The sequence below is a fragment of the Peromyscus californicus genome, unplaced genomic scaffold, assembly GCF_007827085.1.
Source record: "Peromyscus californicus insignis strain IS unplaced genomic scaffold, ASM782708v3 Scaffold_17__1_contigs__length_78620276, whole genome shotgun sequence".
NCBI classification, from domain to species: domain Eukaryota; kingdom Metazoa; phylum Chordata; class Mammalia; order Rodentia; family Cricetidae; genus Peromyscus; species Peromyscus californicus.
The window spans coordinates 70,957,602-70,974,376 of record NW_026294469.1 but is presented as its reverse complement, the minus strand read 5'-3'; the positions used below and the strand labels follow the sequence as shown (position 1 = coordinate 70,974,376).

At 49.4% G+C, this 16,775-nt stretch overlaps 1 protein-coding gene across 1 annotated transcript in view; it reads right to left on the bottom strand.

Annotated features, from left to right (window-relative positions):
* The window catches only part of Mbp (myelin basic protein), a 109,997-nt gene extending 93,235 nt beyond the window's left edge, over positions 1–16,762 (bottom strand). The window contains exon 1 of the mRNA XM_052742680.1: positions 16,661–16,762. The gene's annotated coding sequence lies outside the window, so the exon portion shown is untranslated. The remainder of the gene's footprint in view (positions 1–16,660) is intronic.
* Positions 16,763–16,775: the final 13 nt, after the last annotated feature.

Genomic DNA, 16,775 nt, shown 5'->3' with positions numbered 1-16,775 from the left:
AAAGATCATTATGACCACCTTGCTATGACCCCCTTGCTATGACTACCTTGCTATGACCACCTTGCAAGCATGTCTTTGTTTTAGATGTTTGTAATGATCAACATGTTATGCTTATATTCAGCTTCTGTAACCCCGTTCATTGACCTGCCAAATCCCTTATTTGGAAGCCTCCTACCCCTGAACTATAAAAAACCCTTATCTCACCCATGCCCAATGCTGATCTCTTGAACCCCTCCTTTACATGGGGGGCAGCCTGTGTACATGAATAAAAAGGCGTGCTTTAATTAATTGCTTGCTTTAATTAATTTGGTCACGATTTTGGGTCAGTGTTTTTTCTCCTCACACCGTGGGACTAACACAGGCATACTGGCAGAGGGGACTGTATGGTAACCTCACTGACACAGACTTGTTATAAGAGACGACCTCATTGGGATCAGTTCTAGACAGGTGGTCAACAGACTGGCCATCCACACTATCTTGTCCTTCCTCCAATGTAAGGAGTGGACATTGCTGCTGTCCAGATATCAAATACACAATGGCCAGGAGCTCTTTTTGTCCACTGCATGTCAGGGCTGGTTAAGATTCTGTAGAGCACACTTGTACATGCTGCAGGAGATAGGTGTCCTGTGCATTGCTGGACACAAACAGCTGTATTATTTCACAGATTTCAAGTCTTTTTTTAACCTCTTTTTAAAAATGACATGCTGTTGATTGCACAACATGTTTTTCTTCTTTCTTTCTGAGTCCATGTTCAAGAAAGCAGTCCTAAAATAGGTGTTTCCATGGCGCTATTGGGATTATTTTTGCCATGATATGCTTTATCCTTCATATTTCTGTAAACCTTTGAAATTGGGAAATCTTGCAGCGGTAGCCCTGCCAGCTCTGTTCCCAGGGCTGAGGAAGTCACACTCGGGAGAGCAAGTGTGCGGACAGCTTTCTAGTCAGGCTCCACACTTGAAGTGCCTTTTGAGAGTTTCACATATCACTGCTGATGGCATAGTTGGAAGGGTGTCTTACTGAAGGTGGAGGCCAGTCTGAGTTGGAGCAGGCCTCATTCATCACATCATTTCATTTCACTTAAGCTAAATTCCCGAAGAATCCTGTCTTTCTTCCTGTAGATAATCCCTGTAGATAAAGGGTCAACCAATCATGACTCATGCATCTGAAATGTCTAAATCTTCCAGGCTCAAGTCTTCGCTTGGCTTGCCTTCCACACTTCTCAACTGTGGCCCAGCTGAGAAGTTGCAAGGGAGACCTCTGGCCTAAAATACTTTCAGTCTGTCTCTACAGAAAGGAGTTTCCCCATCTGTGATGCACTCTTAGGTTTTCCCAGGAAGCTAGCTGCTTTTGTGGATGTTTTTAAAGAACAGAACCTGGGGCCATCCGGATAGCTCAGTGGGTAAAAGGCACTGGCCACCAAGCTGGGGGATCTGAATTCCATCCCTGGGATCCACATTGTGAAAGAAGAAAACCAGTTCCTCATAGCTGCTCTCTGATTCTCCAGTGTGCACACGCATGCACACACAACGCATACATATACACACGATAAATAAACAAAAAATAAATACGTATCATCTTTTGCTGTGCATGCATGGAAGAGACCTTCTCCCAGCTCCTACCCTTTTCCTGCTATTTGAGACAAAGAACCTGTGGTTATCTGCCAACAGAGCAGCCCAAGTGGAGACCATTTCCCTTGCAGTTGCATGTGGCCATGTCCAGGCAAGGGGCTTTCTTCTTTTTACCATGTCCTCTTCTGTGTTTCAGCTAGTCACCAAATAAGCAAAACTTCTGTGTCTATAGACTATAACATGCACAGGATGCTCCCTCACAAAGCATGCTAATTGTGATGGATTTTTATTAAACCCTCTCACATTTCCTTAACTGTGACTGAGAAACTGAGAGAGTCAACATTAGCAAAAGCTTAGAGTCTCTCTACAGGGGTTCCTTTCCCTGCCTTTTCAAGTTCCTTCTCTCCTTTCAAGTCCTTGAAGCTTTGTTTTCAACAGTGTGTGCACATTATCACTAGTCACGGGCGCTTTGTAGATGAAGGTATCTGTACTGCCCAGGAGCTCTGCTTTGAATCCCTGAACCACATGTTCCTAGAGACTGTTCTGCCGGGCATGGAAGGAATCCATGCTTGACGAGAGGACTAACGTGTGGATCCTCTGCATTAAAAGTGCCCAGCGCCGATGGTGGAACTGTGGCACACTCCTGTGATGCTGTGGTATTTGGGAGGTGACCGATACCCAATCTAGAAGAATTCCATTGAAGGAAAGGCTACGGTAGACTGCATGGGTCAGAAGGCTTCTCTGGAGGAAATCCTGGGTAGAGTTTAGTTGGAAAGAGAGACCAACGTCCCAGAAATAGGAAGATCTGACTAAAGGAAATATAAATGGGGAGAGGGAACATTTCGGAAGGCCAGCATCATGTCCCTTTGCAGGAAGGCTGGATGCAGGACAAGAGGTTTCCTCCCAGAGTCTGCAGCCAGAAGTCTCCCTCCCCTGTGTGATCAGGCTAAGCAGGTCCATGCTCTGGAGACTCCTATCTCCTCCGCAGAACCCCCAGAACCATAGACCGACCTTGTGCCTGGACTAATGGGGGCAGCTTCTCAGCTGATACCTCTCTTGGCATGCCTGTCCTCCTGCAGATAAAGTAAGCCCCGCCCAGAATGTGGACACAGATAGCCACACATGGAGGGTGCAAGTGGCCCTGTTTTAAAGAAAAACAGGGAAGAAACCTAACAGAGCAGGGGACACACATACAATAAGAGGTCTCAAAGGGAACAAATGCTGAGTGGCCGGGCTTGTTCCTTGGTGTCTGTGTCCTCTCTGAGTCTGTCCCGCTCTGTCTTTGTCTCTTTCTTTCTCTGTGTCTCATCCCTTTCCTCTTCTCCAATTTCTTTATCGGCACTTATGAAATCATTGCTCTACCATCAACATTCTTGTAACACCCTGTGCTTAGAACATAGTAAAGAGCTAACAGCATCACCAAAATGACAGCTAAACACCACTGTATGCATGCGCGCACACAGAGATATACACAAACACAGGACACATTCAAAGACACACATATACATAGACATACATTCATACATACATGTACACACAGATACACACTCACATATACACATACAGACTCACACATACAGACATACAGTCACATATATACTATACTCATATATACATAGACACATACAGATACACACACACACACACACACACACACACACACACACACACAACCAAAAGTTTGGTTAATTCAAAGTTGCAGGAGGGGAAACTTCAAAAGGTAAACCTACTTTAACCAGGGGAGCAACAGTTGGCTGTCTCCCCCATCCAGTCCTGTACACACACACACACACACACACACACACACACACACACACACACACACACACACTGCACCTCAGGCTATGTGAAGGTCAGAAACCTGCACCAATTAAGGGCTAAGTGACTCTGTGTTCTGTCCCAGCACTTCCCTTTATTTAGGCTCCCTAGAGAGAGGAGGTTGGGAAGGGTTGGCTCTTCTCTCCCTGCGTCTTCCTCTTTACCAACCCTGGCTCTGGCTCTTTGGACTGGAGACTGCTTCCACCAGGTAGCAGCAGACAGGGCAGGTCCCATCCTTGCTTCTTTGGCTGGTTTTAGCTTTCTCCTACCATCCTGTACAGGGACAGGCTTAATTAATCTCTCTCTCTCTCTCTCTCTCTCTCTCTCTCTCTCTCTCTCTCTCTCTCTCTCTCTCACTCTCACTCTTGCTCTCTGCACACACATGGAGCCAAGATGCTTCCTATGTGGCTCCCTCCCATCCTTGGCCAACCCCCTCCCACTTGAGAGTTGTCTGTCTCAGCGATGGCCTCTCTTCCACATTCCAGACCCAGGGACTTCTGCTTTGGAGTGTCAGGGTCTTGACGCCTCCGTCTGCTCAATGCTAGCCTGTCTTTGAGACTTGTTAGGTTTAAATATATCGACAGCACAGAACACTGTCTGAACGTCATCAAAATTGACTTTAGAGGGAAGTTACAGAACTGCAGGAAAGTGGAAGCTCTCGGGAATCAGATTTCATTTCATTCCTTGAGTTTACCACTTCAGAGTATCAGCTGACTCTGGTGAGCCATCACCAGAGTGAAGCAGCAGGCTTCTGGTCCTGAGGCTGCTGGCTTGCTCTCAGAATATCCTCCATACAGCAGCTCCCTCCTGCTCAGGTTGGGTCAGCTCTAGGGCTATTTGTGTAAATGTGCAAGTGTTTGTGCATGTTCATGCATCTGTGTGCATAGGTCAGAGGTCGACTTCAGACATCATTCTGCAGACACTATCTGCCTTGTTTATGGAGACTGGGTCTCTCACTAGGACCTGGGGCTCACTGATTAGGCTAGTCTGACTCTTCAGTGAGCCCGAGGGATGTGCCTGTCTCCACCTCCTCAGTGCTGGGATTACATGTGCACACCATCATACCCGTGAGTTCTGGAGATGGAATTCAGGTCTTCAGGACTGTATGGCAAACACTTCACTTCCTGAGCCACCTCCACAGACTCCAGCTTGAGATTTCTGTACTTATCTATTCACAAGTCTGTGATTAGAAAGGATGCTCAGCTTTGGCAACTTTTATGGGAACATATGGCGCTCTCCAGGAGAAAATAACAGGGCCACCAGGAAGCTGCTAGGTCTGTAAGACCAGACAAGCCGGGACAGCACACCCCTGGGGGACTGCTTATCTGAACTTGGAAGGGCGACTCACTCGGGTATCCGCAGTTTGCTCCTTTCCTCTTTGGCCTCTCTGGTGGTTCCTAAGTCATGTCTCTCTGAACTGGTCATGAGGAAGAGCTGTCCTTCCCTGCCAGCTTCCGTGAGGCTGGGTCACAGGTATGCTTTGCATCCCAGGCATGTGCCGTACAGCTGCCCCACCCGGATTGGGAAGGGACTGGAGAGGAAGCACCCCAGGCTCTGGGAACAGACATGCCAGGACAGCACCCTCTGGCCCCACCTTCCATGACTTGCTCTGGGGACTTGGCGCTTGTTTCTTCTTATCTGTAGAGGCCTAGACGGCACGCTCCACTTCCTGGTGGTGCCCTGGAGGGCTGGTAATGTTTGCAGGTACAGGGACACAGGGCACCGGCTTGGGCTCTTCCCTCCATGTCAGCCGCAACTTTATCTTCAGGCACCTCTCTCCCCAAATGGTGGGTAGTCACACCATTGCTATGACCACGGGCACACGTCCAGCATGACTGAGGCACAGCACGGCAATTACATAAGCCACACACACCCTGGGCATGGTGAACCAGTGACAACCAATAGAGCTGTTTGTCTGTGGTCTCAGCCTGCCTCTAGCCTAGCCTCCTCAACATCAGCACCAAGGCGCTAGCATGCTTTATGGAGAGAGTCATATGCTGGCCCACGCACTGGTCACAGTTTGCAGGTGACCTCAGGGGAGCTATAATCCGAGTCACGATGAACACAGACTTGCCTTTTCTGAAACAAGACAACTGCATCCCAGAGTTGTTGATCTCAATCTCCCGATTCTAATCAGAGGAAGGAATGCCACGCCGTGACGTCACCAGAGTCTCATGGGAGACCTGGCCTGGAGCCCATCTCCTAATGGGTGCCACATCTTTACAAGTGCATGTGGCGTTTTACTGAGTGACTTCCCTCCAGAACTCTCTGGAAGTTTCCAGAGCCTGTCAGATCATAATCAGGGAAAAGAATGCAACAAGAAGCCAGCCAACCCCACTGTGACCTTGGAGAAGAAATGGCTGAGCCTGTCTCCTAAGAGTCACAAAGGCAGGCAACTTACTTGTGAACCCATCCTCCTAAGACATGACGGGATGATAAAGAATGCTGTGAGTGGGCTTGGGGGGCAGCTCAGGGGGTGAGGACTGACTGCATGGCAAGCATGAGGGTCTGAGTTTGAAGCCCCAGAACCCATTAAGAAAGCTGGGTGTGATGCTGCAGACCTATAATCCTAGTGCTGGGAAGGCGAAGAAGAGAGTGTTCACCGGTTCAGCTGAATCAGTGAGCTTCATGCTCCCTGAGGGACTCGGTCTCCAAGCATGAGGTAGACAGAGATTGGGGAAGGCACTCAATGATGGGCTCTGGCCTCTGCACATGTGCATACACAGACACGTATGTATGCATACATGCATACATACATAGACAAAGAATGCAGCAAGTGACAGTGGCATTGAAAGGAAAGGAAGGGGCAGTAAGACAGGAAGCAGAGAACTCTGGGTGGACCTCACCTTGGCCTCACTTACCATGCGCTAGACTGGCTGAACTCCCAGAAAGGCACTTTCTTATGCAACCTACTTTTTGGCATGGAAACGTGTGATGTTTAGAGACACTGAGTGGCAGATGTCCACCTATCAGTTGCAGGCAGAGCTGGGCAGAAGTGTTGAGTGGCCCAGTTGGGTCCCCTCTCCTGACTCTTGTGCAGCGTGCTGCCTTTGGAGTTTTTGTTCATGTTCACGGACTGACCAGATGATTTGGTGTTACAAAGAAAGGGGTCTGGCTGGGCTGGAGTCTTGGACTGACAGAGTAAAGATGCTCTGACAAATTGAGGGGCTGCTTCTCCTGCATTTCACCCCAACTCGTAACATGCTTCTCTTCACATGAAAATTCACCACAAGATGTCAACAGAGAGGGAGACATTTTATTTTTTAAAAATTGATTTTATGTGTATGAGTGTTTGCTTACGTGTATGTTTGTGTACCGTGTGTGTGCCTGGTGCCATGAATCTGAATTCTTGAGTGTTTTCTGTGTGCCATGTGAGGTTTAAACAATGTCTTTGGGCCTAAGAAAGTGAAGATATTTTGGAAGGCTGGACAGGATACCAGCAGACTGAAGTTTTATGATCCTGCTGCTCTAATGGAATCAGGATGATAAAGAAATGCTTTTCATGGCAACAGAAGTGGTCTGAGAGATGCAAGCATCTTGGTGGGGTGAACTGTCAGTCCTGTGGTTTTCCTAAATGGCAATCATGTGTTTCTCCAAATTTTATAAATCTACAGACGCTCTTTGATCCCAGTCGTAGAGTCCAAGTGAGGGTGTGTGTGTGTGTGTGTGTGTGTGTGTGTGTGTGTGTGTGTGTGTGTGTTCTAAAGACAACAGAATCCACTTAAAGGGGTATGTGATGGAGCAGGAGGAAATGGTCTAGAAATAAAGGCCTGTTCTACCTGTCCTCGTCCCTGGTAGGCACCTGGTCTCTCTGAGTGTGGTCCAATTTTCTTCCCAGAACATGGGGACTGGGTTTGGGAGGCTCAGCTCGAAGTGCCTACACAGTGCTCTGATTTCTGTAGGGAGAGGTGTGAACTTGTTGAGAATGCTCAGGGACAGGGGTATCTTTAGAAACACAGCATTTCCTGAGGAGGTGTCAGCAAAGCTGTCTGCATGGAGTCAGCTGCTAACACTGAGTTCAGGAGGCTGGAGGCCAAGTGCAAGGTGAGAGACAACAACACTCAGTGTCACAGTGTCCACCAAGTGATCGGTGATAGACAGCAGTAGAAGTTGAGAGGTGAGGGGAGCTCCGACACACACACACACACACACACACACACATACACACACACACACACACACACACACTCACATGCTCACACACATATACACACATTCAATATACACACTCACACACATACAGACTCACACACACATACACACTCACACACATACACACTCTCACACACATATACACACTCTCACACACATATACACACACTCAGTACACACTCACATGCATATACACACACTCACACATACACACACTCACACACATATACACATACTCAATACACACAGTCACATACACAGTCACACACACACACATACACACATGTACACATTCACACACATATACACACACTCACGTACATACACATACACACATATACACACACTCACACACTACACACTCACACACATATACACACTTACACACATATACACACTCACACACACTCACTCACACCCTCACACATACACTCATGTAAGCATGATACAGGGCACTAGAAGAGAGAAACAACATGTGCTTGCTTCCCCCCTGTCACCTGGATCGCCTGCCACCTTGTCAGGTTGCCCTGAGCAATGGCCATCCCAGAATGGAGAGCAGAGGAGACCCGGGAACAGAGGATTCAGCGCTGTGCTCACTCCACTCAACCTTGAGTCTTCTCAGAGACCCAGTGAGTGCTCCCAGTGAGTGCTCCAGGCCCGGTTCTGCCACCACAGGTCCCTGCAAACACTCAAATGTCCCTCAGCCAGATCCTGGGTGCCACCCACTCTGTGACAACACCCAGGGCCTTTGTACGCGCCTCACTTCATTGGGAGGATGACAAGGTGGGTCCTAGTTTTTTTCACGGAGGGCAGTGATAGCACATAGTAGGTGCTCAGTCCAGTGAATGAAAAGACGGGGAAATGGAGCTCTAAAGCTATTTTCTCTTACCCCAGACCAGGAACGTGCACATGCACACGCAAACACACACACACACACACACACACACACACACACACAGAGCGGGGGAGGGGGTCTACATGTTTTGTGGGTCTTAGACTATTCCTTGGGTTGTGACATTAGGTCTAAACAATGTGTAGGCAAGAGGAGTTGGGTGTGAAGACCAGAGTCTAGGTACTGTGAGGATCAGGGTCTAGGTACTGTGAGGATCAGGGTCTGGGTACTGTGAGGACCAGGGTCTGGGTACTGTGAGAACCAGAGTCTGGGTACTGTGAGGACCAGAGTCTGGGTACTGTGAGGACCAGGGTCTTGGACTGTGAGGATCAGGGTTTGGTACTGTGAGGACCAGGGTCTGGGTACTGTGAGGACCAGGGTCTTGGTACTGTGAGGATCAGGGGTTTGGTACTGTGAGGACCAGGGTCTGGGTACTGTGAGGACCAGGGTCTTGGTACTGTGAGGATCAGGGGTTTGGTACTGTGAGGACCAGGGTCTGGGTACTGTGAAAACCAGGGTCTGGGTACTGTGAGGACCAGGGTCTGGGTACTGTGAGGACCAGGTCTGGGTACTGTGACAACCAGGGGCAAGTGCTTTATAAGGACAGGGACAGCTGTGATCCATGCAACCTCACACAGCACGGAGAGAGCAGGAGTTGAGGGTTGGAGACCCATCCGTGGCAGGGACCTCTGTTGAAGCAGGTGCACCTCAGCACACACCCTGTTCCTAGGGGAGTTGCAGAGGTGTCAGTACAAAGGAGATGTGTTCCAGGTGTCTTCAAGACAGACAAACTTGCCTTCCCTCACATTGGGCTGACAACCTTAAATGCCAGAACCCTGTGAGGTGGAGGAAGAGGAGGCGGGGAGGAGCAGGAGGCTGGCACCTCAGATGTGCTAACTGCTGGCCACTGTCAGGATTAGGCTTAGGCCCCTACATACAGGGTTGCACGGAGATCCCCATCTCCACAGATGTGACTGTGCCTTCCAAAAAGGATCAGTTGTGATTTAAAATGCCTGCACTCCGCAAAGTCACGATCCTAGCGTCTCAGTCAATGTATGTTAATTCACTCATAGCCCTGGGGGAAGGACGCGTCCATGAATGAATTACTTTTTCCCTCCTGGTGTAGGGAGCACACTCCCCTGAGACTTCAGCCAGGCTTTGCTAAAGCAGAAGCATACAAAACTGGGTCAGTCCACAGAGCATCTGGCGCAGCTGTGACCAAGCAGGAAGACACGTGACCACTTTCCTAAGGGGGCAGGCTGTGACGTGGGGCAAGGTACAGGGACCTCAGGGGGGTGTTGTTTTTATTTCTTCCCTGAAGTCTACTGACTCTGCTGGTCTACGGCTCATTTTCCACCCATTCTCTGTCCGCCTTCATATTCCAAGTCTCTGGATCTGCCTCGTACAGGCAGCCGTCCGTCCCGATGATTCAGTGTGCAGTCTGCGTATAGGATGGTGGGAACTCAACACCTGCACAGTTGGTCTGTTTTTCACCCTCAGTAAGTTCTACAAGCTATCTGCCACCTTATCATAGAGTAAGTTGTAGTTGGAAGACTTCCCGTGTCCCGGCCTACCAGCAGTCGGGACAAATCTCTCCCACTCGCGTCCCCCAAGTAAACACACACAGAGACTTATGTTAATTATAACTGCATGGTCATGGCTCAAGCTTTTGCTAGCTAGCTTTATATCTTAAATTAGCCCATAGCTATTAATCTATGTATCACCACATGTTCCGTGGCTTTACCTGCGTCCCATTACATGTTGCTCCTTGGGCTGCTTGCTGGCGTCTCCTGACTCTGCCCTTCCTTGTCCCAGAGTTCTCCTAGTTGCTTGCCCCACCTATACTTTCTGCCTGGCTACTGGCCAATCAGTGTTTTATTAAATCAATTTACAAGAGCATTATCCCACAGCATTTCTTCTTTTCTGTCTAATCAAAAAGGAAGGTTTTAACTTTAACATAGTAAAATTACATATAATAGAACCCCGCTGTCCTGGAGGCCTGGGTATACTGTGTGAGCTACAGCTTGAGGGATTTTCAGTTTTCATTGGGTTTGTTTGGAGGTAACCCCACGTGAGTAGAGGAGCTCGGTGTTAGGAAATGGGGTAGTTAATCACTGAATGCCTTGCATTAGCAGTGTCCAGATGACTTCAGAGGCGGTGCCTGGGAAGAAACTCCCCAGAGAAGTTGGGCAGACGCCAGGGCTCGGAGGGCAGATCTCCATGCTTCAGGGCCCCTCCCCGAATATAGACACCCAGTACTAAGTTAGTTCAATAGAAAGAGGTCAGATATAAACCTCTGAATGTGGAATGCAGGTTATGTCTTGCAAACTCTACCTGTGTGGGGAGGACCATTCAATGAAGTCCTGGAGACTGGGGCTCAGTGAGGTACACAGTGTATGTATGTATGTATGTATGTATGTATGTATGTATGTATGTTATGTATGTATGTATGTATGTATGTATCTATCTATCATTTTCTCTTTATGTTACCTATCTATCAATCATCTATTTCTACCTACCTATCCACCTCTCTGTTCTGCTGTGTATGTATGTATATGTGTGTGTATGCATGTATCTATCTGTCTCTTATCCATCTCCTGTCATCAATCTATTCTATCTTTGTTTTTCTCTTCCTTCCTTTCTTTTTACCTACCTTCCTATGACTCTTTCTATAACTATCCATCCTTTCCTCCATCTATGTATCTATCATCTGTCTGTCTGTCTGTCTGTATCTACCTATCATCTGTCTATCCACCTAATCCAATTACTTGCTCTCAGGCCTTACCCTGATCTCTGCATCTCTGTCTTCTACCTCCCCTTCTATAATGATTCCCAACAAGCAGTTGGAAGTCAACAGGGCTGGCTTTCAGCGTCTGCTTTAAATCTTTCTCTCTGCGGTGATAAGTCTGGACACATGAAGACGATAATGTGATTAGGAACCATCATTTCCCCTTATCAAACATGACAATATACAGTGACATATGGTGCGGCCTGTTTCTGAATATAGTGTGTATTCTTGCTATTTCTACGACAACAACTTTGGTTGGTGTTCACACCACACTTCAGGATACTCCAAGGCAGAAAACATGGGCTAACCTGTCAGGAAGGAGCCAAAAGATGGAGGTCTAGAGAGCGGAAGAATGAGAAAAAGTAAATGTTAATAAAAACAACTGACCCAGTTCAAAACTGAAAGAAACAAGTAACCTTTTGGCTGGGGAGGACTTGTGGGTGGCAAATGTGTACACTCAATCTTTTACACCATCAAAACCACCATGAACTATCCCCATGTATATGTCAGAACAGTAAACCAAAACCCAAACCAATGACAGTCCTGAAAGTGTGTGCCATCCGGGTCTCTCAGGTAGTGCTGGGTGGAATGTGGAGTGTCACAGCACCCTCGGAATGAGATGCCAATTCCTTATAAAATTAAACAGGTGCTCAGCATGAGCAGCAGCTGCACTCTTGGGTGTTTATCCCGGAGATATGAAAACCATGTTCACACAAGTGACGGTGGGTGTTCCTGGCAGCTTTGTGTACGATAACTCCATCCTGAAAGGGCCCAAGCGCTCTTTCAAGGAGGCTGGGAGAGCAGACAGCGGAGCTTCTGCACCAGGCAAGGCCACAGCAGCAGCACAGAACACACCACGGTGTGTGCACTCAGCCACCTGTGTGATGGCGGAACTCGAACTGGGGGAAAAGGCCGCGCACGGGAGGTGCCGCATCTGATGCATTTGTACAGAGATGACAGCAACCGAGAGACCAAGGACCAGAACGCTGGTGGCCTGCGCCCAGGAAGGGGAATGGGGGAAGCTGGCTACAGCTGTGAAGGACAGCATGAGGCATGGCAATAAGGCTCATCCTTGATTGTGTTAGCAGTCAGGTGATTCTACATGGTGACATCATAGAGAGCTAGACAGACAGACGACACAAAGCACACAGACACACATACACAAACATAGGCATTACGCTCCCAGAGATGCACACAGACACAAACTTAAGGACACAGCTAAATGCACAGAGACAGGCATAGGGATGTTGGTGTGGAAACTGGTCAAGTATGCAGTCTGAGCAAGGTTAATGAATGGTATCACGGTTTGGTTCCAGGTTACAGTGCTGTGCTGTAGTTTGGAAGATGTTTGTGGGGGACTAGGTGAAGGGCGCATGTGTGAGTGAGCTCTGTGCTATTATTTTTCTTCTCTTCTTCCTTCCTTTCTTTACTCGTCCCCCTCCCTCCCTCCTTCTCTCCCTCCCTCCCTCCCTCCCTCCCTCCCTCCCTCCCTCCCTCCCTTCCTTCCTCTTTCCTTCTTCCCCTTTTCCTGACAGAGTCTCACTATATATGTAGCCCAGGTTGGCCACACACTCACCATCTCCTAAGTGCTGGAATCACACCTACATATTCCAGCCCCAGTGCTCTACATGATATTTTATAGTTGCAATAATCCCCAAACAGAAACTTATCCCCAAACAGAAACTTATCTCCAAACAGAAAATTTTAGCAGATTGTTTCAGTGAACATCCCTGGTCAGACGCATCATCCCAGAGGTTCCCCTGAACGTTCGGGTAGGGGTTAGGGTTGGTGTTAGGGGTTAAGACTGGGTTTGGGGATAGGGTTAGGGATCTATTATGAATATCTTTCAGGTAAAATGTTTGTTTCTTGCTAATGGAGTTCTCCTTTCTCCCCCTCTTCCTTCATCCTTGGCACAGTCAGGATTTGAGAATTCTTGCTAGCAGAAGGAATGTCAAACAGTATCTTATCACCACTTTAGTTCTCTTTTCACTGATTAACTGTGGGTTAAAATTCTTTTAATACCTTACAAGCCCATTTGGGGTTCATCTCCTAGACAGAGTTCAGGTTCAGTCACACATTGAACTCCACATGTCCCAGACGCCGAGCTGATGCCATTCTTCCCACATCTTTTTTTTTTTTTTGAGACAGGGTTTCATGTCTCATGTTGTTCAGCTGGCCTGAAACTCTCTATGTGGCAGAGGCTGACCTTGAATTTTTGACCTTCCTGCCTTCATCTCCCAAATTGGGGGGGGGGGGGGCGCGTGAAAGGCATGTACCAGATGCCAGATTTCATGTGATGCTAGAGATTGAACCCAGGGCCTTGTATATGTTAAGCAAGTGCTCAACCAACTGAGCTACATCCCAGCCATCCACTCCCCCACCCCCTCTCTCTCTTCCTGTCCCTAGAGCTTCTCAGTATTGCTTACAAAGCCCAGAACACAAGAACTTTCAGAATCACAGCACTACATCTTTACACCCCCTGAGTAGGAGACTCTTGGTGGCTTCAGGATATGCAACTTGTTCTCAGGAGCCAGCATAAGGGGTCAGAGAAGAAAGCCCTATGCTCAGCAGCCCAGGATGCCTCTGAGAGTCTAGCTACCTCCTTGCCAGCCTGTTGTAAGTGGGTCAGGCTCCCACCTCTGTTGGAGCTGCTGCCTCCAAACAGATCAAGTCAGATCACTAACAAGCATCTCCTACTGACTTGGTTTTTTTGACTAAAGTCTGCCTACCACAGATTTCAACAAAGAGTTAAGGCCTTCCTGGGAGAATGTTCTAGCAGTTCTTCATTTCTGCTCGGGAGGCACAGGGCTGCTGATGTGTTGCCTCTTCCTTGCAACATAGGACCTCCCAGACTCCTTTAGTGTGCTCTGGGGGACTGGTAAGAGCCTCTCTCTGCAGAGTGGTGGCTTTTAATGTGATGCTGGGTCACAGGGGCACTCTCTTTTCTTCTTCATCCACAGCAAAGGAAGCTAAGGAAGGGATATCAACTAAGATGGGTATCTCTATGGTCAGGTCACCTGGGGGATGGAAAACGGATGTTTTAATAGACATGGTCACTCACTAGTGAGGGACTTAAAACTTTATTTTTGGTCATATGTTTATCTGGGTGGGGGGTATGTGCATGTTGTAAGTGCTGGTGTCCTCAGAGTTCAGAAGATAGTGTTGCATTCCCAGGAGCTGGAGTTACAAGCAGTTGTGAGCCAATTGATGTTGGAGCTGGGAACTGAACTAGGGCCCTCTACAAGGACAGTGGAGCGTCTTTAATCACTGAGCCATTCTCTAGTCCCTTGTGGTGGACATTTAAGAAGAATGTGCCCTGAGAGCCAACTAATAGGGTGATGATGGAGAATGAAGCTCTCCCAGGGCAGTCAAGACTTAAATGCAGTAGTTAACAGTTTTCAGTGGGGAGCCTGGTGTTTGGTGAGGGCTCAGCCAACGCCACCTGCTACAGGAAAGGCATGGGCAGCTGCTGACATTGGAAGGAACTTGGAGGGGGGCTGGTGCCGTGACTCAGTGGGGAAAAGCGCTTGTCACCAGGGCTGATGACCTGAGCTTGATCCCTGGAACCCACATGGGGGAAGGCAAGTGCCGACCCCTGACTGCCGCACATGCTCACCCACATAGACACATAAATAAATAAATAAATAAAATCTAAACATTAAAACACGTAACGGACCCGAAGAGGAAACCAAGAGTTGGCAAACAAAATAAGCTTTGGCACTCCAAAATCCAGGCTAAATTGGAACATCCTGGAAAGATGGGGCTGTGTTCTTTTTCCGTGTTCACACATCTTTTTTTAATCACACACACCATTTCCAACCAAGAACCGACACTCCATATCTAGACAGGCATTAAAAGTGGATTTGAACACACTTTTTTTTTTTTTTTTTAAATCTCAAGTTGATACAAGTCGGCATTTCAGAACAATTAAATCCTTAGGAGTTGCACCTCACATTCATGATTATTTTAAACCGCATTTTCTCTCTCAAGTTTCTGTTTATTCCACTGAGAATCTAAGGATGTCTACACAAGCCAGGCTGTTGTTCACCTGCACCATTGGCTGAGCACATACTACAGGTCTCTGGTTATCGGTCACTCTGGCCTGGGATCCCCTCTTCCCATCCTCTGAAACAGGTGCCCACCCCCACCCCAGCAGTAGGTGCCTGCAGGGTAAGCTCTATTTGGGAGAGCCATGGGTAGTGAGTGAGTGGGTGGTCCTTTGAGCTTGTCTACGGACGGACCCTCCAAAGCCACGGGTCTTAAATGAGACCTCCCTAAGGTCTCCTTCCTCTGAAAAAGTCGTTCCAGTTGCGTGTCCCGTGTCTAGCGCAGGCAGAAGCGATGCCTGCCTGATATCTGTCTCCCACCCCTACAGGTTCTCAGCCCCAGCTCCAAGGCTTTCCTCAACGCACAGATCCACGCTTGTGTGCTTGTGTGCGGTGGGGATCAGCAGCTAGCTGTCCTGCTGGCAAGGGGCGGGCGAGGAGTCAGAAGCACAAATGCTTGTCCAAGCCTCGCTCCACCTCTCAAATCAGGGGGCTAGCGTAGCACTCCAAAATCCCAAGCAGGCTACGAACATCCCCTAAAAACCAGAGTGGACAACACACCAAAGCAGAGCACGAGGACTTCCCCCCCCCCGGAGAGGGGGGGGGAAGGGTACCGGGACCTGGCGCTTCAGCAGGACCAAGTTACCGCGGGAAGACCGGGCCAGGCTGGACACAGCGCCAGGGCCAGCAGGTGGCTGCACGTGGGCAGGGTGGGTGAGGGTCTGCGTGCGGCGCCCAAAGAGCCTAGGAGCCTGAGACAGGCCCCGAGAAGGCGGAAGCCTGGTCAAGTGCCTGTCGCCGCCCTCTGCTCAAAGAGAAACTGCTGCTCCTTGTGGGGAAGGGCAGGGCAGGGACCGCACGAGGGGCAGCAGGTGTGCGGGCAGCAGGCACTGCGGGCTTCGATGGACCCCTGGTGCGCTCGGAGCCCATCAGAACCCCTCTCCGCACGCTGAAGGCCGTCTCTCTAGACCGAGGTCATCTCCCACCCCTAAACTCCTCCCCCCACCATTTCTAGGCCGCTCGAGTTTCAGCGACCCCGGGGTCCCGAGGCCTGGCTAGAGAGCACTCTGGGATAGCCCTCGGGCTTCCAATCCCCACCGCTGTGGACCTGAGTCTACACCTGCGTCCACCACTTCCCAAGAAAGATCGGGGCGGCCGACGTGGTATCGGTCGGAGAGGTCGCCTAGTTGCCACCTGCGGGGCCACCTGCTCCGTTGGTCAGGTGTGACCCAGGAGCTCCTGGCCTGGGAGAGGACCAAAGTTCTGCTGCTGGCGCCGAGCACCCTCTCTTTCGCCTTTCTGGGAGTCAGGCTCGGTGCTGGGGTCTCCCGCTCTTAGGGGCGCCGAGACAAAGGCTCCAGGGCCGCCCCGCGCGTCCCTGATCACGATCACTTACCGGTGCTGGCTGCGGCTCGGAGGTCAAGGGGCACCGGGGAGCCCGGCAGGAGGGACCCGACGCTGGGCTCCGGGTCGCTGGGCCGCGGGGTACTGCGTTTCGGGGTCGCGAGACT